The sequence below is a fragment of the Dermacentor albipictus genome, chromosome 1, assembly GCF_038994185.2.
Source record: "Dermacentor albipictus isolate Rhodes 1998 colony chromosome 1, USDA_Dalb.pri_finalv2, whole genome shotgun sequence".
Taxonomy (NCBI): domain Eukaryota; kingdom Metazoa; phylum Arthropoda; class Arachnida; order Ixodida; family Ixodidae; genus Dermacentor; species Dermacentor albipictus.
The window spans coordinates 461635398-461660767 of NC_091821.1; the positions used below are offsets into that span (position 1 = coordinate 461635398).

The window sequence follows — 25370 nt, forward strand, 5'->3', positions numbered from 1 at the left end:
GCTACGTGACGAGCAGACTTCGGTTTACTTTCATTAGCAATAACGCTCACTAGCAAGGCCTACAACTTGTCGTTCACGCTTAATGGTCATTCCGTGCACCAGCTGCAAGTATCGCTAACCGCAAACTCAACTGTTCCGCTTAACCGTCGGGAGCTCTGCCTGAATGAAAATACGAAAAGGCTTGCCTTTTTGTTATAGCCAAGGCGAAGCACCGGCGCGGGATTCTGCTCTGTAGGCTTGTTGCCCAGAAAGTGCTCGGAGCAAACCTGCGTATTACGTTTGTAGGGCGCAAAGTTGAACGTGGCACCAAAATATACACAGATCGAATACTCACTCGTGCATTTTCACTGGGTTGGTAGTTCTTCCTATTTACTGCAGCTATCCACCGGTGGCGCAGCTTGGCATTCTTCGTTGCGGATGGAAATCGGCGCAGGCTGAAAACACCGCACCGGCACGATTCTCTACGTGTGTTGTGCTCTTCGCAAACAGCGCTAAGCAACCTGCTCCTTTTCCGCTGGTTGTTTTGGCATCCAAACACGACGCAATGATGCCCAGATGACTTCTACTTTGGATCCGTGTGAACGGGCACATTTCCGCACTTTGGAGCCCTAGAGCTGGCGCTTGCCATGTCTACTGGTCGCCGGCGAACACACTTTGGCAGCCCAGTACAATATAGCGCCGGTCGACCGGGCAACCCGGGTGCGAGAGTATGCGTTCGGTTAGTCTGGGTGCGAGACTAGCGTGTTCTGGTCTATACCGCTACGCCACGCCAGCAGACTAACATAAACGGATGTCAAAATCGAGAAGCAGTTTTAGTTTCGCACAGCTACGTCTCGCACAGACATGGTAGATGCGTTATCGCCCAACAACTCAATCTCACGCCTGTACTACAAAGAACAATTTGCTGTCCGTATGTAGTAGCATGCTCGGAAGCGCCACAACATCGATTTTCACTTGCGATAGGTATTTTAATTACGAAAAAAGTCCTAAATGAGCCGCTGACCCGGGACGCTGTATGGGCTGTTACTGCCGATTTCGATAGCCGTTTCTTGTTCTTCACGCAATGGATATGCAACGTTTTCTTAGTTCAGTGATGCCTTTCAGTAAACACGTCTGTTTAGTCGTATATCTTCGTCAGAGAAGCGCAGGCTAGTGCTGGGGAGCCTTCGGCGAGAGCCTGTATACCTGCGTTATGACGCGTCACATCAGCAGTCATCGCTTCTTGTGCTGGCACTGTAGACATGAAAAAATTGTTTATTTAAGAACACCGATGCGAAAGCTGAAATATAGAGTGATTCATCCTTCTTAGACTTCTTGATTCCTGAGCCTAGGCGCGCCGATAGCGTGAAGACGCACTCGGCGGATACGCTAGGCCTAACCATCGGTGGAGACCAATCTCGGAGCGGGTAGCTGGCGAAAGCTAAAATATGTGTATTTGAGCCCCATAACTTTTTTTAGTACAATAGTGAAAGTGGAAGCACACGAATCACCTCAGCTTTGTTATCAGTGCGATAATATCAGCCAGCGATAGGCTTCGAACTCGGGGTCCGTTCGCGCGCGTCTGAACGACTTCTATATTTCCTGTCCACTCCACAACACTGCGACAATGGCGACAACTCCCAGTCATATGTTACGTGCGAACCAGTAAAAAACGCGGCGTCCGGCGCGTTTGCCTGGTTTCATTCAAGAACTTAGCTATCGGCCCAGTCAAAAGGGAAAATGAACAAAAAAACGACAGTAATCTTCAGTGTTAAATGTCCATGAATAACAGGGCAGCTCACGCACCTTTATTACAAGCTGCGACACGAAATAGGGTTTTACGACCCCAAGATATAGCGTTATTTAGGACAAGAGACTAGTATCAAGCGATGAAATTTTATAAAGCATTTATATTCAGCAGCGCTCGTCCTTGCGTACTGGAACCAGCGCGGCACAAACAAAACCAGCGCAGTTTCCAGTGCGAACCAGCGAACTGCAGCCAGAACCAGCGCCTGTACAGCACAAACCAGTGCGCCCCAGCGTCATGGCAGTGTAGCCAGCGTCTGTCCCAGTGTGACCCATTGCCAAAAAACGCCCTTGTTTCACACTGGAAGACGCTGGTTTTTGCAATAGAGATTGGGTATATATATATATATATATATATATATATATATATATATATATATATATATATATATATATATATATATATATATATATATATATATATATATATATATATATATATATAAGCATCGTGGGCACGTCGTCACGAAAAGGGCCACTAACACAAGGCAGCCACAGCCCACAAAACCGACAGAGTGAGACACACGAACGTCAACTTCTTTCTCTGTGCTGGCACAGAACTAGTGCCGAAGTGCTCCGGTACAACACTTCCTGCGCAGAAAGGGGCCGACCTGGCGACCTAGGCAGCAGACAGTACAGGCGAGTCGTAGCACAGTTTAAGCCGTGCGACATGAACTGTTTCGCGCCCTCGGAAAGGCGATTGTTGGGAACTGGTTCGACCGGCCCGATGACATAGTTCACGGGCGACGTTTGCTCTAGGACTGTGTAAGAATCGTGGTATTTGGACAAGAGCTTGGTAGAAAGGCCGAGAGTGGTGGGTGGAATGCCTAGCCAAACCAGCGTACCGGATGAATAGTCGGCAGTAGATGCCGAGGCGTCATGTCGTTTTGACGACACTGGTCTTGCGAGGTAAACGAACACGCCAGTTGACGGCATTCTTCTGCATAAACAGAAGCTTCATAAATAGGTTTTTCTTCAGAAACGTCAGGTCGGTATGGCAGAATTGTGTCTAAGCAGTGTGAGGGTTCACCTCCATAGAGAAGAAAGAAAGGTGAGAAACCAGTGGTAGATTCGGTGGCAGAGTTATAAGCCTACGTTGTGAATGGAAGTACCCGGTCACGATTCGTGTGATCGCCGGACACGTACATCGCCAGCTTGTCGGCAAGGGTACGATTGAAACGTTCCGTTATGCCATTAGTTTGAGGATGGTAGGCTGAGGCGGTGCGATGTACAATCTGACATTCCTTTAAGAGGGCTCCCATGACGTTTCAGAAAAACACGCGGCCACGGTCGCTTAGCAATTCACGTGGTGGATCATGTCGCAGAATGACGTGATGAAGAAGGAAGTAAGCAACTTCTTTCGCGGTAGCGGTTGGCCAGCGCCGATGTTTCAGCATACCGTGTGAGGTTGTCCACGGCGACAATGACGCACCGGTTGCCGTCAAGAGTGTTCGGAAGGGGACCGAGAAGATCGAGTCCAACGCGGTCGAACGGTCGGGAAGGACAAGGCAATGGCTGTAGAGGGCCGGCGGGGCTGTGAGGAGGTGTCTCGCAGGGCTGACACGCAGGGATTTGGCCGAACATACTGGTGAACGTAGTGATACATGCCGCGCCCATAGTACCGCAGATGAAGATGGGAGTACGTCCTGAATGCGCCAGCGTGGCCACATTGGGGGTCATCGTGGAAAACGCTGCAAATGTCCGAGCGCAGATGGCGAGGAATACCAAGGAGCCACCTGCAGCTGTCGGTTAAGTAATTGCGACGGTACAATAAGCCTTCGCGAACGGCAAAGTGTGGAACTTGACGAAGAAGGGTGCGTGAGGGCGAGTCAGGTCGATATATATGGTCAAGCAGCGAGGCGATTCAGGGATCTTTGCGCTGTTCCGCCAGCATGTCGGTGATGGTAAGGAATAACGAATCGCAGATGGAAGTTGTTGAGCAGACAGCTTCAGAAGATAGGGGTGGATGGGAGAGGTCGTCTGTGTCCGAGTGTTTTCTTCCCGAGCGATAAATGACACGAATATCATATTCTTGAAGGCGTAAACCCAGCGAGCGAGGCATCCAGTGAGATCTTTCAATGACGATAACCAACAGATGGCATGGTGGTCGGGGACAACGTCAAACTGACGACCGCACAGGTAAGTACGAAATTTCCCGATAGCCCAAACAATGGCCAAGCATTCCTTTTCCGTTACAGAATAATTTAGCTCTGCCTTTGTTAGTGTACGGCTGGCATAGGCCACAACATACTCGTCAAAACCACGCTTGCATTGGGCGAGGACAGCACCAAGTCCGATACCGCTAGCGTCCGTGTAGATTTCAGTAGGTGCGATAGGATCAAAGTGAAATAGTATTGGAGGGGACGTGAGGAGTCGGCAAAGCGTTGTAAATGACTCACCACACTCGGGATTCCAAGTCCAGAGGTCAGTTCTGCCGGCAAGAAGCTGCGTCAAGGGGGTGATAATGGAGGTGAAATTGCGGATGAAACGCCGGAAATACGAGCACAAGCCGATCAAGCTACGGAGCCCCTTTAGAGTGCAGGGCTTGGGGTAATTGGCAACCGCATGAAGCTTCGCAGGATCTGGTAAGATGCCTTCTTTCGAGACTACATGGCCTAAGATCGTAAGTTCCCGGGCGCCAAAATGAGATTTTCTTTTATGCGAAGCATATTACGAGGGCTCAACCCAGCTCCTCAGGCGCGGCGGTGACCATGAAATCACGTGACACCGTGACGTCACGACAGAGGAGAAGTGGCTTTGGCTCAACTCTTGCAAGACGGGCTGGGTGGGAATCGAACCAGGGTCTCCGGAGTGTGAGACGGAGACGCTACCACTGAGCCACGAGTACAACGCTTCAAAGCGGTACAAAAGCGCCTCTAGTGAATGCGGTGTTGCCTTAGAAACGCGCTGTTTCTAAGGCGTGCGTCTCTTGCTCAGGCGCACATTTCGTTGCCGCGCCGAACGCTGCTTTGCTCGACGCTCACCGCGTCCAATGCGGGGCGCGTAGTCGCTGCCCTGTAGCCCATTGTCTTACACCCCTTGGCGGGTCGACGAGAACGCTGTCGCGTTCCACTCTTGAAGGCGAAGAAGTAATGCATGAGTTGTTTCTTCGTCTAGCCGAACCAAATATAGCCAAGCAACAGCAGTTCACCAGGCTAAACAGTGGTTCAACAACTAAAATAAAGGCTAGTATGCTTCGCATCCTGGGCTTAACCTTACCTAAGCCACAGCCATTTTTTCAAGTTTATCTGCAATCCTGCGGCAGTGAGACACTCGAAAACTTGTTCAAGGCGAGTGTATGTGAGAGAAAAAATCTGCAGAAAATACTACTACTATATTGCCTAAGTAGCAGAGACACGTCTGCCATTTTATTCATCTGAGATTAGAGTCCACCATCGTCTCGAAAGCTCCATGCGCGTTGCAAAGGCTGAAAGGCATCATATTAAATTCATATAAACCGTCAGGGGTGACAAAGCCCTTTTTTGGGTGGTCGGATTCAGCCATAAACACTTGCCAGTAGCCGGAGCGCAGATCGAGCGACGAGAAATATTCGGCTCCTTGAAGACAATCCAGGGCGTTGTCAATACGCGGTAGTGGATAGGCACCCTTGCGTATAATCTTGTCTCGTCGGTGGTAATTAATGATGCAACAGCTAATCCAACCATGCTTTTTACGCACCAACACGACCAGAAAAGCCCAGGGACTCTGCGATTCTTGAATCATGCCGCGTTTCAGCACATCGTCGACGTAATCGCTGATAACGTGGCGTTCGGTCGGTGATACCCCGTAGCGACGCCGGTGCAGTGAAGCATGGTCACCAGTGTCAATAAGGTGAACAACCGCAGACGTGCGCCCCAAGGAAAGTTGGTCCAGGTAAAAAAAAGGCAAGAAAACGTTCAAATAGTTGAACGACCTGGCTGCGCTGGGCTTGAATGAGGGCGTTATCTATGCTGCGCGACAAGACTTCTTAATCACGTTCGGCGGTTGCGGTGGCAGAAGTAAGTGCATCAAGAGGCAGTAGTGCCACATCTTAAGATGCCTGGGGTGGGAAAATCTCATGAAAAGTGTTCAGATGGCCGAGGCATTCGCCGTGTAATAATGTTGGAGGGCAGGGATAGATATTGCACCCGTAAACGGGCGCCGCAACCATCAGCAAGTTCGACGACGGCAAACGAAAGTACGAGGTTCCGGCGACGAGCACAACTTTCAGACGGCGTAAAAGAAGCACTTGAATTAGTGATAGAGTCACAGAGGATGAACTCTAAGGTGGCCGAGAACGGAGAAATGACGACGTCGGTAGCGGCAACCACTTTAGTAGACGGGCACGTATGGTTTGCGATTATCACACTGAACGGATACAGGGCCAGTTGTGCACGCGCGCAGTCGACTACAGCGTGATGTTCGGAAAGGAAGTCCCAGCCTAGGATAACATCATGCGACGCACGCGACAGGGCTACAAATTCGACGGCATACGACACGTCTTCAATCAAAACACGAGCGGTGCATGCAGCCAAAGGCTTAACGTGCTGCGAGCTGGCCGTCCGTAATGACAGGTCTGGAAACGGTATCGTCACTCCTTTTTTCAGTTTGCGGCGCAGTAGTACACTTATCACAGAAACGGCAGCTCCTGTGCCGACAAGAGCTTTGGTCGCGACACCATCTATGAACGCTGCGATTACATTAGGGGGCAACGTATGAAGCCTTGAAAATTTCGACGGCAGCGTAGTTCTCGCCTCAGGAATTGCGGCTGTTTGTTTTCCCTCGGCGGAGCATTCGACCACCAAAGCATGGCGGAAATGGAGCGGCGGCCAGATGAAGGCGACCGACGTTAACTGAAGGGGACACAACGTGATTAAGAGTTCGAAGCGTCAGCGTCAAGATGGCGTTCTGGTCGTTGAGGTGCGTATTCAAAGCGGGGCGCGACGTGACGAAAATACCCTACATGGCGGCGACAGTGGCGCGCAACATGCCCATCAATACCGCAGGCGTACCAGACAGCGCGATTATCCGGAGTACACCATGGGTTGTGAGAGGGTCCGGGAAGTGAACCGGAACTGGTGCGTAAACCGGGCGTACGGTACGTGGCGGCGAGTAGAAGTTGGTGAATGGGCTGCTTAGCGCTGGCGGCGGTCGCGCATACGAGCGAGCCACGGCTTCAGCATAAGTGAGAGCCGCTGTAACGTGCGCTGGTGCCGCAGGGGATGGCAGTGCCTCAGCGACTTGCGTCTGAATCACACGACGGAGCGGGTCGTCCAATGTGATAGGGGACTCGGGAACAAATGCCACAAGGAAGAGCTGGCGGGCCACTTCCTCACGGATGTACTGCTGAATTTGCGGCAACAGGACGGAATATTCAGCTCCAGTACGTGTGGTTTCCAAGGCTGAAATTTCCGCGAATTACATAGTGGTACTACGCATGGAAAGGTTCTCTTTACGCAGCTCATCGGAACTTTGGCACAGTTCGATTACTTGGGTAATTGTCCGAGGGTTCTTGACTACCAGCATATGGAAGGCATCGTCGTCTATGCCTTTCGGGATGTGCCTTATTTTCTCTGTTTCCACCATTGAAGCATTCCCCCGTCTACAGAGGTCTATAACGTCTTCAATATAGCTCGTGAAGGTCTCACCATTTTGTTTAGCTCTGCCATGGAGGCGGTGCTCAGCGCGAAGCTTGCCCATGGCTTGCCGACCGATGAATGAAGTGAGAGTTTCCTTGAAAACCGACGAGGTCGTAAAATAGGCTTCATGATTGTTAAATCATAAGCTGGCCACTGAATGAAGTCATAGTTCCCTTGAAAACCGACCAGGTCATCAAATAGACTTCATGATTGTTAAATCATAAGCTGGCCACATCAGTCAGGTAAAAGATGACGTGAGTAAGCTTGGCAGCGTCATCTTACGTGTTATGAGCTCCACACCGAACTCGCCGTGGTTGCTCAGTGGCTATGGTGTCGGGCTGCTAAGCACGAGGTCGCGGGATCAAATCCCGGCCACGGCGGCCGCATTTCGATGGGAGCGAAATGCGAAAATCCGTGTACTTAGATTTGGGTGCACGTCAAAGAACCGTAGGTGGTCTAAATTTCCGGAGTCCTCCACTACGGCATGCCTCATAATCAGAAAGTGGTTTTGGCACGCAAAACCCAATTATTTAATTTTTTTTAGTGCTACAGCGTTCATACTCGGAGACCCAGTCTTCGACATTGCTATCGTTAGTACCACTGAATGTCCAAGGGTCACGCTGACGAACCACACCAGCACACATGGCAGGCGCGGGGGTGGGTGCGGCTTGAGAGGGAGTGGCGTCCTCAGTCATTGCACCGGCAGATGGTAAAATATGGCTGTGGAGCTCCAGGACGAGGAAAGGGACTACCCAGAACCTCCACCAAATGTAACAGGCGTGTTCGTGACAGCAACATCGGTACGGCGTCTGGAAAAGGGCCAATGACACAAGGCCGCCACAGCCCGACAAACCGACAGAGCGAGACGCACGAGCGCCAACTTCTTTCTCTGTCCTGGCACAGAACTGGCGCTGAAGGGCTCCGGTACAACATATATGTAACAAGCACGTGACGCCCCCTCGGGCATAATCTTCGTTGGCCTGCCATGCTCGGTAGGCAACATTGGGCACCGCACCCAATAAACACCGACGAGCACAGCTGCTCGGGGGTCAATCATCGTTCGTCACCACCACGCTGTGGAGCGTCTGTCTAGTGGAGGGTACCTCGAGCCCTCCCTCGTTCACGAACACGGGCGGATCGTGACACTGGCGACGAGTAGCTACGGATCATCCCAGGCCGCCGTGAGCGGCAAAGCATCGCCCCCCGTTGCTGCCGCCATGCCACTCTACGGAAGGCTTGAGCCGTTCAAGGGAGATGGGTCCGCCTGGCCAATTTACGAGGAAAAAGTCCACGTGTTCTTCTTGGCAAACGACACACTCGAGGTCAAACAGCGGGACATTTTCCTTGCCAGCTGCGGGACCCGCGTCTTCAGTCTCCTGCTGGACCTTCTCAAGCCAGCCACGCCACATGTTAAGACGCTGGGTGAGCTGCTCGCCATACTGCGCTCGCATTTCAACCCGGCACCATCCACACTAATGGAGCGTTTCCGCTTCAACAACCGGAGCCACGAGGCAGCAGAGACCCTCGGGCAGTTCGTCGCTGCTCTACGAAGGTTAGCGAGTGCCTGCGTTTTCGGGAACCAGCTGGACTCCCTGCTTCGGGACCATTTCGTCTGCGGCATCAACACCGCCATGTAGACGCGACTCCTGGGGCTTGCCGACCCCTCGCTTGACGACGACGTGAAGGCAGCGGACGCCAAGGACGCCAGCAAGATTGCCCATGCGACTGGCTCACCTTCAGCGGAAGCGGCGGTCAACAAGTTGGCGACAAAGGACCGTACCTGCGGTCGCTGTGGTGGTGCCCACTCGCCCTCACAGTGCCAGTTCTCTCAAGCACAATGCTTCACATGCGGGAAAACTGGGCACCTGGCACGGGTATGCCGAAGGGGGAGGACGAACAGCTAACAGCAGCAGCAGCCTGGTTCAAGCCCAGGTACCACACAAGTCCGCGGCCAGAGTAAGCGTCGCAATGGTATCCGGCGGGGGCGTGCGGCAGCAGGCTCAAGTTCTTCCGCGGCCAGGCTCCACGTCTTGGCCAAGGACCCGCCGGTTTCCGACATGTGGCACACAGGCTTTGTACCGTCGTCTGTGCCGCCGTACATGCTGACCGTCGAAATCTGCGGGCCCCCCATTTCCATCGAGCTGGACATAGCGGCCAGCGTGTCAGTAATGGCTGGGAAACTTTTCAAGCGTACTTTCCCCAGCATGTCCGTCGAGGCTTCGGGCGTGAAGCGCAGCTACACGGGCAGCTCACTCAGGTTCAGGATCAGGCACAGGTCAGCGTTCGCTTTGGCGACAGGGAGGCAACCCTTCCCCTTTACTTAACCAAGGGGTCGTCGCCGACGCCGCTAGGCCGAAACTGGATTCATGCACTGGGCGTTCGTCTGCCAGAGTACCAGGAAGCCAGCCTGCATGCGGTGAAAGACGTCCCCAGCCTCCTAACCGAGTCAAAGTCCCTGTTTCAGCCAGAGGTGGGCACATTCGCCGGCATGACGACTGGCATTTATGTACCTGAGGGAGCCCGGCCACTGTTTTTTCAAGCATCGCCCATTGCCGCTCGCCCCGAAGGACGAGGTCACCCAGGAGCTGGAACGGTTGCACGAGAGGGCACCCTGGTGCCCTTCAAGACGTCTGAATGGGCCGCTCCCATCGTACCAGTCCTCAAGGGAGACGGCAGTGTCAGGATCTGCGGAGATTTCAAGGATACCATCAACCCCGTCGCTACCGTCGATAAGTACCCATTGCCCCGGAGTGAAGATCTCTCGTCAGCGTTGTCTAGTGGACATAAATTTACCAAGCTCGACCTCATAGATGCTTACCAGCAGCTGTTGCTCCAGGATGCCTCCCGGAAGTATGTCACAATATCGACAACTTTGGGGCTCTTTTAGTACACGTGCTTACAGTTTGGCATGGCCTCAGCCCCAGCCATATTTCAGATGGAGATGGACAACCTCTTCAGGGACATGAGGCACGTGGCGGTGTACTTGGATGACATCTTGGTTACTGGCAGCGATGGCGGGGACCACCTGCAGAACCTGCACAACGTCCTGGCACGGCTGCAGGAAGCCGGTCTAAAGCTCAAGCTGGAAAACTGCACTTTCCTGGCCCCCAGTGTTGAGCAATTGGGCTATGTCATTTCCCGGGCTGGACTAGTTCCGGCTCCCCGCAAAGTTGATGCTGTGCTCAAGGCGCCTAAGCCTCAGAACGAGAAGGAGCTTCAGAGCTACCTCGGCCTCATCAACTTCTACAGGAGTTTCCTGCCGAACCTGTCGGAGCATATACAGCCGCTCCATCTTCTGCTTCAAGATGGTCAGCAATGGGTCTGGAACAAGGATCAGGACCGGGCCTTCCAGCGCAGCAAGGAGCTAATCGCCAAGGCTACCGTGCTGGTACACTTGGATCCTGCCCAGCCTGTCGTCCTGATTGTAGATACGTCGCCGTACGGCGTAGGAGCCGTCTCGGCACACCGGGACAAGGATGGCCAGGAACGTCCTGTGTAGTTTGCTTCTCGTCGGCTTCTTGCTGCCGAGCAACGCTACAGCCAGCTGGATAAGGAAGGCTTGGCCCTCATGTTCGGTGTCGAACGCTTCCACCTGTATCTGTCGAGACGGAAGTTCGAGGCGATCACGGACCACAAGCCGCCGTTGGGGCCGCTGGGGCTTGACAAGGCAGTTCCTGTGCAGGGATCACCTAGAGTGGTACGCTGGGCCTTGAGGCTGGCAACTTACACCTACCAGCTTGGTTTACCGTCCGGTAAAGGACTTGGGACCTCCTGATGCCCTGAGCCGCCTGCCCCTGTCAGAGGTGCCTGATGCTGTTCCAGAATCTGCTGAAATGTTCATGCTGGAGCACGCGTACCCAGAGGAGTTCTTCAGAACTGCGGTATCGCAAGCGACCAGTCGGGACTCAGTCCTGTCTCAGGTGGTCAAGGCGGTGTCCCGTGGGCCGGAATCGGTTCGGCAGGCCTATAGCCACAAGGCCGCTGAGCTGAGCGTGCAGTAGGGCTGCCTACTGTGGGGTTCCAGAGTGGTGATCCCACAACGTCTCCAGCCCAGGGTCCTGCAGTTGCTGCACTCGGGTCATTCTGGCGTGGAAAAACCAAGATGGTGGCCCAACCACATGTTTGGTGGCCTGGCCTGGACCAGGACATCGCTCACATGGTGCAGAGCTGCCAAATCTGCCAGGAGCATCAGCGGGCCTCACGTCATGTGGAAATCACACTCTGGCCGTTCCCACAGAGAACCTGGTCCTGCCTACATGTGGATTTTTGGAGACCCGTCAAGGGCCATTACTTCCTGGTGGTGGTGGACAACTTTTCAACGTGGGTGGAGGCTCTACCTGTCACCATTCCATCAGCGGGCACGGCCATTGGAGCGCTACGACAGGTCTTCGCCGCCCAGGAGTTACCAGACGTCATCGTGTCCCACAATGGTCCTGCTTTCACCAGCACAGAGTACCTGGCCTGGCTGACGAAGAACGGAATCCGCCAGAGGATGGTTGTGCCGTACCACCCTGCTTCAAATGGCGCAGCCGAGTGGGTGGTGCAAAACAACAAGGAGACGCTCAAGAAGAGCGAAACTGGGGATTTCCGGACGCAGATTGCCCGGATACTGTTTCAGTATCGTACCACGCCCTACGGTGTCCGGCTGTGCCCCCTGAGAGCTCCTGCTGGATCGGAGGGTCAAGACACCCTTGGACATCTTGTATCCGGACCTCCGATCCACAGTGCTCCTGAAGCAGCTGAAGCAGAAGCTGGCTGCTGAGCAAGGGTGCCGTCACGGAACGTTGCTGGAGTCGGGAACTCCAGTTTTCGCCGGGAACCAAACCTGGTCCGCCGGACAGGTGGTGTCTCCTGCTAGCGCCTAATCGCTGCTCGTCTGCATGCGAGACGGGGTCACGTGGCACAGACACACCGACCATGTTAGGCCTCGCCTCGAGACCTGCCCAGCACCCTCGACTGCCACTTCAGAGTTCCGGCCCGCAGGAGGACTAGCGACAGCACCAGTCGCTACCAGTGGAGCACGCCCACATCAAAGGCGGCAAGCGTCGCCAGTGGTGCGGCGCCCGTTGGGCCGGTGTCGAGCTCGTCACCACTCAGAAGGCTGACCACTGCAGACCCTCCGGATCGAGCGATGCTGTCTCAGGCAGGACCCGGCGATGCCACACCCGCCCCGTCAACAACGGTGCCCAGTACTCGACGGCGGAGGCCACCGGACCGTTACTCCCCTGGGTAGCAGCCACCATCGACCCGGCTCTGGCGGAGGCCGAGCCTCGTACTTTGAGCTTATACGGTTTTTGGCTGTCGACAAACAAACTGGGGGTAAGGGGGTGTAACAAGCATGTGACGCCCGCTCGGGCGTAATCTTCGTTGGCACGCTAGGCTCGGTGGCCTGCCATGCTCGGTAGGCAACATTGGGCACCCCACCCAATAAACACCGACGAGCACAGCTGCTCAGGGGTCAGTCATCGTTCGTCACAACCACGCTGCGGAGCATCTATCTAACGGAGGGTGCCTCGAGCCCTCCCTCGTTCAGGAACCCGGGCGGATCGTGACAATACATATATATATCGCAACTGCGCCGTTATGTCCCGTTTACTTGCCCCACAGTTCGCGTTGGAAATGTATATGTCCACCGTCCAAAAACATATCATGACAGTATGCTGAAACGTAAAGCACATGACAGGTTGTCACATGTCATGTGAAGAGCGCAAGTCATTTGAGTCACTGAGCCACCGATAAGATGTCGCAGTTAAACCTGCAAAGGAGGGTGACGCGATAGTAATTTTGCATAAGGTTGACTACTTCAAAGAAGGTGACCGGTAATTAAAAAATAAGGACTTCTTTTAAAGAATTCGCAGAGAGCCCCACTAATTGTTTGAACCAGAAATAGACCACGAAACAAATTCACAGCATAAGGAAGAAAAATATCCAGCGATATGCTTCAAGCAATGCAGCCGATTCAGGCTGCCCAGATCATTTTTTATTTTCTTCCTAAAACCCACAAAACTAACTACCCGGGTGGCTCCTCCATTGTGTCAAGCAAAAGAACGCTAACCAAAAGAATTTCAAGTGCCTTGGATTTCATGATTAAGGACATCATTCCGACCATTCCATCTTACATTCAGTACACCGACCAATTTCTCCGCATAATAACTGGACTCGAGATCCTCAAATATAGATCCTAGCTTACAACAGACGTAGTATCCATGTACACATACATACCATAAGCATATCACATTTACGCGACAGTCAGTGCTCACATGAAGGCAAAAACGCCTGTTAAGTTTAGGCGAGCACACGCTGTCGGCACTGCGGTTAGTATTAAGGTACAATAACTTCAAAATGGAAGAGAAACACTTTCTCCAGGTGAGCAGAACAGCAATGGGCCCAAAATGGCTCCTAATTAAGCGTATATACTAGTGGCATCGCGTGAAGAACCATTTCTTGCAGCCATATCTTTGAAGCCGCTCATCTACAAAAGGCTCTTAGACGACATGCTCTTTATTTGGCCCCATGGCGAAGAACGTCTCCTTAAATTCGTAGCAGATTTTTATTCAGCTCCTGCATGAATCTCTTTCATACACAGTTACTCAGCTACAAATTTTCTTGATGACACTGTACAAATGAAAGAGAATTGCCTATTAACAAATTTATTTAAGAAGCCAACATGCCGCCACCAATACCTTCATTTTAAAAGCGGCCATTCATGACATTGCAAGGCAGCCATCCCATATAACCAAGTCCACCGATACCGCTCCATCTGCTTTGACGGGAGAGATTTCGAAAGCCACTCGAAGGAACTTAAAGCGGTACTGGTGGCGAAAGACTGTCCGGAAAGTATTGCTGACGATGCTATAAGCCGAGCACCAGCCCTACACGAAAATGAAATTTTGTCTGACCTCAAGCAACGCTTTCTCAAAAATCAAACGAACCTTATCCTCACTTACTCGTCTACACTATCACACGTCAACAACATCCTATCGAAACACTGTAATATTATTCAGCACAGCACGCGTTTGTTTTCAATGTTCGCAGAGACCCCCCTCCTCCCCTCTCTCGAGTTCTCTATCGCCGAGCAAGGAACCTCACAGATATCCTCGTTAGAGCTGGAACAACCACGGTTCTAAACCTGGAATAAGGCGGCAAACCACGTCGTAAACAACATGATCTGCGAGCATATGACTTGAATCTGCCTTGCTAAGGCAACTTCCTCTGATTTGACATTCAAAATTGAGGAGCCTCTAAATTGTAACAGTCGTAATGTGATCTATATGCTCCATTGCGATGTCTGCGTCCAACAGCATATAGGCCAGACTCCACCTAAATAACCCCAGAGCGCACGCCCCCATGCTACCACATCTGCCACTTTCAAAACATCTCACTTTGCCAGAGTACTCACTCGACAAAATACGTGTCACCCTTCTCCAGTCATCCAGTCAGGCTTCCGCTCTTCCCGTGAACGGGAACAAAGAGAGTCCTATTTTATCCACAAATTTAGAACAACCACGCAGGGCATAAATGAATACATGAGAATCGTTTCTTCGTGCGTAGGTTAGAGTAACGAAATAACTCAATCGCCGCATATGCAAACCAAATACCTGGGTGATGGTGAAAGAATGCCCACTACTCCACTGTAGGAGCAGACCCACCAGTACAGATTACAGCACCTTGTTTTTCTTTCCGTTCCTATTTATTTGCCACACTATTGTATAAGTATAGTGTTTTTCATTCTGTATTCCTTTTTCGAGGTCTTTTTTCGCGATCACTTCCTAGCACTACTGGGAGATGACTCTGCTCCCTGTCTCGTTCCTTTCCCTTTTCTTGTATTATTTTTATTTTACAGGTTTTTTATATTTCCAAAATTTTTAATTATTGTTTCACCCATTCTACTGATTTTGCAACATATTTGTTTGATCAGAACGCCAGAAAATGGCTTGCGTTTTCGTCTACCATGTAGAAGTGCGCGTAACAAATTCGTTGTCTTACGGCTCTCACATCCCGATCGCATGGCACTCGTCTTGCCGAACGTGCCAAGGACTTGAACACTATTAGTGATGAGGGGCGTGACTCCGCGAACGGGCGCTGAATAACCGTGTTACCAACATGTAATCTCTTTAGACCACGGCTCTCTGCTACGCTTTCTTTTCGTCTTTCTTCGTATTTTTTTTCTTATTTTTTCTGCCCTGGTTTATTTGTTTTTTAATTTTTTTTCTTTTTACACCTACACATCTCAAGTGCTGACAAACGCCGACGGTGTTTCCGTCGGTCTCATGTCGGGCACCGTGGAGGTGTGAAGCCTTTGAGGTTCTGCCGGCGTTTCTGATCGTGCCAGCGCTATCGGGAGAGGGGTAGCATTCTGTAAGTTCCCACCTAGTAGACATGTCCATTCCATCTGCTGCTGAAGTGCTGATTGTGTGGGGGCGCCTGTCGCCTCACGCGTACCCCAGCCCAGCCAATTAGCACTTCAGCAGCAGACTAGGAGCACTATAACGTAAAATTATTCCAAACTTTTCTATTCTAATTCTGCAATCAGCCCTCCCCGATTGGTCAAAAACGTTTTTGGACAACCCCCACTTCACCTGCCTGCCCCGCATCGTCACAATACCGCCAAAACTCACCGCGTCAAATTGACGTGAACGCATTAAAGATGCATTAATATACCGAAAGAAACTGAATTTTTTCTGCATAGCCGCAGGCTGCCCCGTTCCGAAAGGAATAAAATATGGCTGCCGCCGATTGCCCGCGCACTGGCTACTCGCACCTGCCTGAGAGCATGGGTTTCTTTGCGTATAATAAAACCTTTTGCGTGGCCGGGTAACGTTTTCGAGCACTTTCTGCATGTTTACGACCTCGTTCTGCCAGCTCTTTGCTGAAGATCCACTCTAGCGTCATTCTTAAGCTTCCGTTGCATGCCGCCGCGATATTCGAGCAGCCACCACAAGCTAAGTAAGGGAAAGCGGACCAATCGCAGACGCCAGCACCACCCTCTTCATACGGTTATCGATTTTCAGTGGAGTGGCTCAGCGCCATCGAATCACTCTCCCCTTGAGAGTGCTCCTCGCTTCTTGTCAGCCATTTAGATAAGACAAGCCGCTCAGAGTAGGCGATGGTGTTCGTTCTTAAAGCAAACAAAAGCGACCTCCTATAAACGAAAAGAATGTTTGATTGGTCTGTTGAGACAACCCTGCGGGTCACCGCCCGATGCTTGTGTCGGCGGTTACGCACATTTGATGTCAGGAGATTCTAATAAAAACGTATTGGAATAGTTTTATGTTATACGCGTAATGCGCGCCGATGGGCGCGCCACTGGTGGCGGCCTTACGCAGAACACACGGGAAAGGAGCCAGCCGCGCGCCGTAGTTTGTTGTGTCGTTGACAGTGCTTCTCTGTCTTATTCACGTTTTCGGAGCAAAATGTGCAACACTCTTGGCATGTGTAGGGTGATCAAAGCTTCAAGTAATGTCCAAGAAGAATTGTTGCAGGGTGGGAGGGGCTCAAATACCGGCGAAAACGTGCCGGCGATACGGTTGTAATCATTCCCCGCAAAGCCTCATCAGCGGTAGCAACGGTAGCAAAAATGAATCGTTGCTTCGGCAGGAAATTTCTTGCTCTCATCCTTTCCTTTGTCTCGTCGGTGTTTTTTTCCACACGATCATAGACGCGTAAGCGACGAAGTTCGTCTGCAGGGCAACATGCGGTTTAAAGGCATTTCGCTAAAGTTCGGAATGCCATTTGCCGCTTATATTGTTTTCCGCTTCTTTACCGCGTTGGGCTAGCTAGGCAGCACGACTGCACGAGCGCATTGTGTTGTGTGTTAAAGCTACAGAAGTTTGCAAGAGCTCAAATTGTTAGTTTATGTGGCCCGGTAAATCCTCGCACCACCTGTCATGCACTGCATGTTTTTACATCTATTTTATGCGTGGCTTCACTCATGTTTAACTGTTGATACTTGCTCCATGCATAACTCGTTGATTCTTTCGAGCTGCGAGGTTTTCACCCTGCCTCGTTTGTAAAGCGCATAAATCACGCTGTCTTAACGGAATGATACCAAGCAAGTGCTTCTTTAACTGTTTTATTATTTTCGCCCGAAAGCATCTTAGATATTTTATCTTTTGGGGGAATGTGTTTAGAAAATAGGTAGTTCAGGGCGAGAATTGCTAATAGTTGCTGCATATGGTATTTTTTTTCAATTTTCGCTGAAAAGTTCGCGTCACGTTTGGGAAGTCATACATCTCGATGCTGCCTGAGCAGCTTAACACACCGAGTGATTTGTTTGTTTCACAACGTAGTCCCCTCTTGTATGTGAATTTTGTACTCAACGGAAAATTTATTATTATGCTTACGCTGCAGAGGACTAAACCCGGCCTTGCCGCCAGCGCTCATCTACTTTGACTGGCGCTGCTCTGCCTTTAAATATATTATGTGGCACCTCTCTCTAGTAATATAAAAGTACTGAAAAGTTAGTCAGACTTTAGCTTTGTACGTTTCCAAGCAGCTCCCTTGGGGAATTTAAAATTGCAAGAACTGCAGCGGGAACGGCAGTTCACCGGCGGTACAGCACTGTTACGTTTCGCGGTATAGCCGGCGCGGATGCAACGGACGCCGAGCCTTCGTTCAAAGTGGCGGACATTTCGGCCTGTTCAGCGCTGCCGCAACGCCTCCCCGCCAAGCGCGTCCAGGCATGTTTCAATGCCACGTGTCTTTGTGTGTGTGTGTGTGCGTGTGCGTGTGCGCGTGCGCGTGTGCGTGTGTGCGTGTGCGTGTGCGTGTGCGTGTGCGTGTGCGCGCGCGCGCGCGCGTGTGTGTGTGTGTGTGTGTGTGTGTGTGTGTGTGTGTGTGTGTGTGTGTGTGTGTGTGTGTGTGTGTGTGTGTGTGTGTGTGTGTGTGTGTGTGTGTGCATGTTGGTGCCCACGCTTGTCAAAGCGCGGCAGCCGGGGAGAGGAGCTCCCCAACTGTGAAGCGAGGAGGTCTGACCGGCGCCGACCCGGCGGATGCGTCACTTCTTGTCTCAACGTGTCTCTCAGCGCCTCTCACAAGCCGTTCCTACTTGCCCTCGACTCCGAAAGTATAAAAGCAGCTGCCCCCGGACGCCAAGAGAGAGGCTCCGAATTCTTCCGTCGAGTAGCGTGCTCTCCCGTCTCTCCACTTCGGTCGACCTGACCGGCCGCTCTTTTGCGATGCTAGAATAAACAAGTTGTTCTGTTAGCAGTCGACTCATGCTTTGCCAGGACCTTCGGATGCTTCCAGTTGTGCCCCAGGCCGCCAGGCCAACGCTACCCTTGGGGCTTGCGACCCATTTGCAACAGCACTAACACGCGCTTTTATTAACCCGAGCGTTTGGCGACTTCGTTGACTTGTGTACGTTTTTCCATCAATAAATTCGCTATTATTCTTCTTGAGGCGACTTAGACTGCACTTCTTCGGCGATGTCACATGTATTCATCAGCAGAAAAATCACAACGGCATATGCAGACATCGCACCGCGCGGATTTGTTTGATATAAGTATGCACGAACGACGGGTGCTTTTATTGAGGTACAGAAGCAGCACTGCGGCAAGGGTAGGATTAAAGAAAAACGATCGAGAGATCGCATTACTTCACAAAATTTATCGACTAGTTAGCATGAGCTCCACATCATGCAAATGGAGTTCATGGCGCTTGACTGCGGGATGCACCTGGTACGTACGTGGACCATGTTGGGTCCCAAACACCGGTAACATCGTGTTCATACCCGCTCCCACAGAGGTCAGCGTCTTCCCTCGTCTTCCCTACAGCTGTCACCGCAGAAGAAGCAGTGTGGCACCCGAACAAAAGAGAAATCACAGGCGCGAACGTCTGCCATGCTTGCTGCAAGGGATTATCGTCTGCTACTGCTCCCGCGCGTACTGTTGGAAGCGCCCGCTAGGTGGCTATCAGTGGCGCCTCTGTAGGCAGTGCACGAGGCGTATAGGGCCGTAGGTGGCCACTTACAAAAGAACCCTCCCACCGCCACCCCCCTCTACCCTGGTGTCTCGTTGTCTCGCCTGCTGTTGTCAGTTGTCTCGCGTGTTGTATCGCACCATGCCACCTCTGCGTATTGTTACATCACCGCACGAAGCCTCGATGTCATTTTCAGTTCTGCGACGCTCGGGAAAAGACTGGTAATTTCTAACGCGAATAGCTTTCTTTGGCTGTTTTGCGCGTTTTCGTGGATGGTCGAAATTTTACGGCCGGTGTAAATGCGCCAATATAAAGGGCGCGTCTTTTCGCGCGAGTGAGTAGGCCGCAACTATGCGACTAAAGAAGAAAACATAAAGAAGTCAGAAATGGAAGTCCCCAAATGGTTCCCAAGCCGTCAATATATATTTTCGAAGCTTCTACCTCAATGTATACCGCGAATGTTTTGTCGGCCTGCTCGAGAATAACGTCAAACCAATTACGCCGCTTTTATTTTACGGCGCATGATGCTCTCGTTCCGCTTGCCTGCGGCAAAATGGAGGGTGCGTAGGCGCCTTCTTGATGTCACCATGGCTTCTCGATCCGCTTTTGTGCGAACTGCTATTCTTGGCCACCCCGGAAACAGCAACAACATGTCTAACAGTTACCCAAATGGATGTGTGATGCCGTGGTCCATGCGAGTTTCTGGCAGAACCTCTGAAGGCAACTTAAAACTGCGGTAGTATGAATTAAACATCATTTAATTGGTCCACGACCTGTGTTCACGACCAGTTAACCTGGTCGTGAACACAGGCATAAGGTTCTTTTGGAAATAAGGTTGCGCAATACGTCCTTTTTCTGCGTAATGCTCCGTGATGGGCGCCGAACCACAAAAAGAGCAAGTGTTTTTGGTCACACAGGTGGATGCAGAAGTAATATTACCAGAGACGAAGAAATAGAAGCGCATGATCATACGAAAAACGTTTAGTGTGAACTCTAGGCGTGCGCTACTGCACGTTGCGTGCGTGAGTGAGTGCGTGCGTGCGTGCGGGCATGCGCGCGCGCGCGTATGTGTGTGTGGAGGGGGGGGATCATTATTTTTGAAATAATGAAAATAACAAGTCACAGAGAACCGCGAAAAACACCGACATAAGGGAGCTCGGGCTCACGTTTGCCCATACACTATCTTCATATAGTCGCATACACATAGTTTAGTAGACATCGGATCGCTAGAAACCGGACGCCTAGACGCTAAACATCGCTGTTTTAGGCTTATATGTTGGGCCTTAAGACTGGCATTTCAGCCATATATATAGCACCAAACGTCTTCCTTTAGGTATGCTAAGCTCAAATTATCAAATCAAATCAAGGTTATTCACTACCAAAAAAGTAATGGTTGCATATTTGTTTTACAAACGAGGGTCCCAAAGTTAAAGGCTGTAAACGGGACCCGCGGTGGGTAAGTATAAGAAAAAAATTACATAGATGCCTGGACACAAATTAAATTTACAAAACGTACACTGAGAGAAACAAAGAGGTCAAGTGCAACTACAGAAACGTGATTATGACTACAATGTGCAGCATTACTATAGAGAAGTATATAGAGAAAACTTAAATAGAGAAAACTATATTCGGCAGACGCAAAAGAAAAAAAAAGTGCAGATATAAGTGTGCTAAAAATATACATATAAATAATTTCCACAGGCATAAGAAGCAAGAGAACACATAAGAAAGTGAGATATAAACAAAACGATTTATTATAGCATTCATTATAAGCATTTATTATAAAAACTTTCGCTGTGTCTGTGATGATAAATTATTACACCCTAACGAACACAGCCAAAGAACACAACGTTTCGTTATAGAACCTCGTGTCCCGAATAAGCGCTCTCTTCCGCATTTATCCGTCAAATGCAGAGACCGTCTCGGTAGGACGCTGAAGGCTATCACCTAACCTAACAAAACATGGTGGGGCCCGAAGAGCCAATGCTAAGTGACACACAATCAGCGTGTTTCCTTTTCTCAGAAATCGAACAATGATGACGGATGCTCACAGCTGGTCGTTTTAAAGCGGTGTGCTAACGGGGCAACTTACTACTTTTTGCAACCCGTTCGCACCAGGAACGCCGCCTGACTCTACTCACAAAGATTCTTTTACGTGAACGCGTTTCCTCATCGGCCGGCATTCGGATGGATGCTCGGGAGCATCCTCGAATGTAACTCGGGAGCATCCATCCGAATGCCGGCCGATGAGGAAACGCGTTCACGTAAAAGAATCTTTGTGAGTAGAGTCAGGCGGCGTTCCTGGTGCGAACGGGTTGCAAAAAGTAGTAAGTTGCCCCGTTAGCACACCGCTTTAAAACGACCAGCTGTGAGCATCCGTCATCATTGTTCGATTTCTGAGAAAAGGAAACACGCTGATTGTGTGTCACTTAGCATTGGCTCTTCGGGCCCCACCATGTTTTGTTAGGTCTGGAGAGTGGAGGACGCGTGTGTGCTTTCGCGAGCACGCAAAGGCAACCGATGGCGTTGTGACCAAACAGCAATTGCAGCTCGCCCAGCAGATGCCACATGCGAACGCTGTCAATGGCACCGCCCCCATAGGCTGTGGAATGACCGCAGGTCGGCGAGAGATCGACGCGAGCTAAACCGAACCACTACGCAACGACACTGACCGTCCGCGATCGCTTGCTAAAGGCCGTAACCATAGTGACTTCATAACAACGTGTAGTTTGTCAAGCACTCGTGTTTTCCTATTCACGCATATTAAGAAAATAACATTGTTGAACAAACAGCACCAGACTCCTGGTATATAATGGTGTTTAAAAAAAAAAGACTACTTGAGGCGTTGATTCCTCTAAAGTACAATATTGAGCGACCTTTGACCACGTTCACATTCAATACCAGGTTCATATTTATTGTACAACCTACATATTTAAGTAGGTTCTGCAGAAATACAGCTTCAGCACTTTTGTGCGGTCGGCTGTGCGAGTAAGGGAGAGAAGCGCGTTTTAGCGAGCAGGAAACCACCGCTTACCTATAACGATACCTTGGCTCAAATAATCGTGGCTGCTCACTCGCCGTAAGCGCGTAAAGGTTCATTCTATATGGAATAACCTCGTCCATGCACGCTTAGACACTGGAACACTATTGGGGCGCTATCACGCAAAGCTATCCCAAGCTGTATTAATTCAATTTCTGGAATCAGCCCTCCACGATTCGTCAAACATTTTTCACCCCCCCTCCCCCGCCCTGGCCTGTCTGCCCCGCAGCGTCACAAAAACTCAGAGAACTCTCCAGCTGCTATATGACGTGTACACACTGATTATTTACGATTATACTGAACAAAAGATGAATAATTATTTCCGATTCTACGCCTTTTAAGCCGTTAGCGCCCCACTATCGGTCGAAAGTTTCCGGGATGCTCCAACTACGCCTGTTTCTTATGTGACTTCACAAAACCGGGGATGCTCACCGCGTCAAACTGACGTGCACGCATTAAAGATGCACTAATATTCCGAACAAAACTGAACGTTCTTTCGCAATAGCCTAAGACTTCCCGTTCCAAAACAAATAAAAGATTGGTGCCCGCCGATCACTCTGACACTGGCTATTTGCAGATGCCGGGGAGGCTGAATTGATATGCGTATAATGAGAACTTTCTTGCGTGGCAGTATAACGTTTTCAATTTCTTCCGACACGCATACGACATCGCTCTGCGAACTGTTCTTCGCTAAGGATTCATTTTTGGCGGTGTTTTCGAACCTTCCGTGGCACGCCACCGCGGCTTTCAACTAGCCACATAAAACCTAGCAATGAGAAGTGAGCCGATTGCAGACGCCGGCACCACTCTTTCCATCCGGTCATCCACTTTCACCGGGCTAGCTCAGACCCCTGGAAACCCTCTCCGCTTCTGCGATTTCCTCGTCTCTTCTCAGCCAATTAGATAAGAAGAGCCTCTCCAGGTAGGCAATGCTACTCGCTTTTAAAGCAGGCAAAATTGACCTCCCATAAACGAGCAGAGCATTTGATTAGGTTTTTCAAACAACGCTGCGGGTCACCGATCGGTGCTTGCTTCGGCGGTAACGTTATTTGACGTCAGGAGATTGCAATCAAGACAGATAGCAATAGCTTTAAGTTATACGGCCCTTGCTCCCCAATATATGCCAAAGATATTCACCAGCTTACCGTAAAGCTTTTGCAGGCTGGGTGCATCCTCTACACAGGGGAAAGGAAAAGAACACAGCTTGAAGGTTAAGTCATGAGAAATCCTGCGGTACGTGGCAAATCCATCCAGCAAGAGAAACGATTGTGCTAATACAGAGGCCCTAAAGCGCGAAGGGCACTGTTGAAAAAGCGTAGGTACACCCAGAGTTCTAGAGCTACCATAAAATGATTCAACGCTCCAATCGAATAGCCCTCACTCAAGAGAGTCCCCCCTTTCAGAATTGTGCTTTTATCGGGATACCTACACAAAAATACCTGCGGAAAAGCCTACCGGCCCCTTAAAGCCCCGTTCAAGTGCGAGTCCCCCCTTTCAGAATTGTGTTTTTATCGGAATTTGGTGTACTCTAAATCTGTTTACTTCCTTTGAAGAGTAACTATGCCACTTGCAGTCATAATCAAGAAGTGGCGTGTGAATAAACAAAAGGAAGAGAAACAATTCTGCAGAACCGTACTGCCGGTAAAACTACTGCATATGACTCCTTTAGGGGCCACAGTTGCCCGTAAGTCTACCATCTTGCGCGCGAACTGAATCAAGTCCTTGAGGGAAAGCCACACGTCACATTCGCAGGAGCGAGCTTGCCCCCTCAGTAATGACCGTGCCCGGCCTTCTTTTCCTACTTCTGGGGGATTTGCCGCAAGGCATTAAGAATAAAAGTGAGTTTAGTAAACGCTTTCAGCTCTGCATCATGCAAAAACTGCAGTACTGTCTTTGCAAACGTGTTGGTCATTACCCAACGGTCCTAGTTTTCAGGTAGGTCTGGCTTCAGTTCATCCTTTCTTAAATTCAAAAGTCTGATCGCCCGCGTTTCAGGACACATTCATAGCAAGTGTCAGGCATCTGACGTTATCACAGGAGCCGAGCACTAGGGGCACGTTCCCTGTCATCCTTTGTCGTTTCCCAAGCACAGCTGGCCGATGGTGCGAGGACTACTCCAGCCCGCACTGCCCACGTCGTCTCCCCGCTTTATATGGGAAAATCTAGGAAACTAACTTTATCATACTATTTTCCTGACCACTGCGGGCTGAAGGCATCTCCGAGCGATATCCAATTGCCCCTGTCTCGTGGTAGCTGGTTATAACTTGCGCCTGCAAATTTCTTGATTTCATCACCCCACCTTATTTCCTGCCGTCTTCAACTGCGCTTCCATTCCATTGGCAGCCATTCTGTAACTCTAATTTTTCACCGGTCAGGTTACCTGCCCTACGCATTACACGGCCTGCCCAACTCCATTTCTTTCTGCCAATGTCGATTAGAATATCGGTTATCTACTTTTTAATGTACAGCGCTCTCTTCCAGTGTCCTTAAGTTACACCAAAAAATTTTTCGTTTCATCGTTTTTTGCGTGGTCCTAACTTTTCCTCAAGTTTCTTTGTTAATCTCAAAGTTCCTGCCCTATATGTTATCACCCGAAGAATGCAATGATTATAACACTTTTCTTTCCAACATCAGCAGTAAGGTCCCAGTCAAGATGTGGCAATGCCTGCCGTATGCACTCCAACCCGTCTTCGTTAAGATGAAAGCCTTAGACGGCTCATGGCACCAAATTTGACCGTCTGGTGTTACGGCACCAAAATTGGAGGCCAAACCCTCGACCTTTGATGGGAGTCGAACATACGAACATTGGTGTTAATTAAGACGAAGCTAATTAGGTTACAGTTAATTCAGGTATAGCTAATTAAGGTACTCGAAGCGACGGCCTCTGGTCTTAATTAGGGCAAGGTTAATTTACACACAGCTATATAAATAGAGTTAATTAAGGCACTCGTACTATTGATTTTTGGTGGGAGTCGAACCCACTTGGAGATACGGGTGAATCGGCCGCA

General features: G+C 50.5%; 1 protein-coding gene across 1 annotated transcript in view; it reads right to left on the bottom strand.

Moving 5' to 3' along the window:
* Positions 1-25370, bottom strand: part of LOC135902793 (uncharacterized) — a 93814-nt gene that overhangs the window by 61277 nt on the left and 7167 nt on the right. The window contains exon 2 of the mRNA XM_065433059.2: positions 23508-23537. The gene's annotated coding sequence lies outside the window, so the exon portion shown is untranslated. The remainder of the gene's footprint in view (positions 1-23507; positions 23538-25370) is intronic.